Here is a 434-nt window from a genome sequence, read left to right as displayed (position 1 = left end):
GATTTATGGTGGATCATTGCAGACAGTGCTAAAAATGTAGAGCACAAGACAAGTTTACTAAATTAAGATTTTATTTTTTGAAAAACTGTTATTTGTATAAATTATCAAGATTTGTAGGCTTTCCTTTTGTAGAAATAATTGTTTTATGTGCCAGAGAATCTCAATTTTGTTTTGAACAATAAAGCATTGATAACAAATATGTTGTGTGGATCTTCTTTAGAACTTTTCTAGAGCAACAGCGCTTAAACTCTGGCAACATTTTGTTTTGAGATGTATGAGAGTTCACTAGGATAAGATTAAACCTGTACCCCTTCCCCTCAACCTCTGTCTTAGGATTTTATTGCAGCGAAGAGACACTATAACCATAGCAATTCTTAGAAAGGAAAATATTTAATTCAGTCTTACATACAGTTTCAGAGATTTATCCATTATCA

General features: G+C 31.6%; 1 protein-coding gene across 3 annotated transcripts in view; it reads left to right on the top strand.

Annotated features, from left to right (window-relative positions):
* The window catches only part of Tmtc2 (transmembrane O-mannosyltransferase targeting cadherins 2), a 405,577-nt gene extending 405,380 nt beyond the window's left edge, over positions 1-197 (top strand). For all 3 annotated transcript variants that reach the window (XM_031349236.1, XM_031349237.1, XM_031349238.1), the window contains one exon: positions 1-197. This exon is cut by the window's left edge and continues 2,323 nt beyond it. The gene's annotated coding sequence lies outside the window, so the exon portion shown is untranslated.
* Positions 198-434: the final 237 nt, after the last annotated feature.

The sequence above is a fragment of the Mastomys coucha genome, unplaced genomic scaffold (assembly GCF_008632895.1).
Source record: "Mastomys coucha isolate ucsf_1 unplaced genomic scaffold, UCSF_Mcou_1 pScaffold4, whole genome shotgun sequence".
NCBI lineage: Eukaryota > Metazoa > Chordata > Mammalia > Rodentia > Muridae > Mastomys > Mastomys coucha.
Note: the sequence above shows the minus strand (reverse complement) of the source record. Positions and strands in the feature narration are given on the sequence as shown.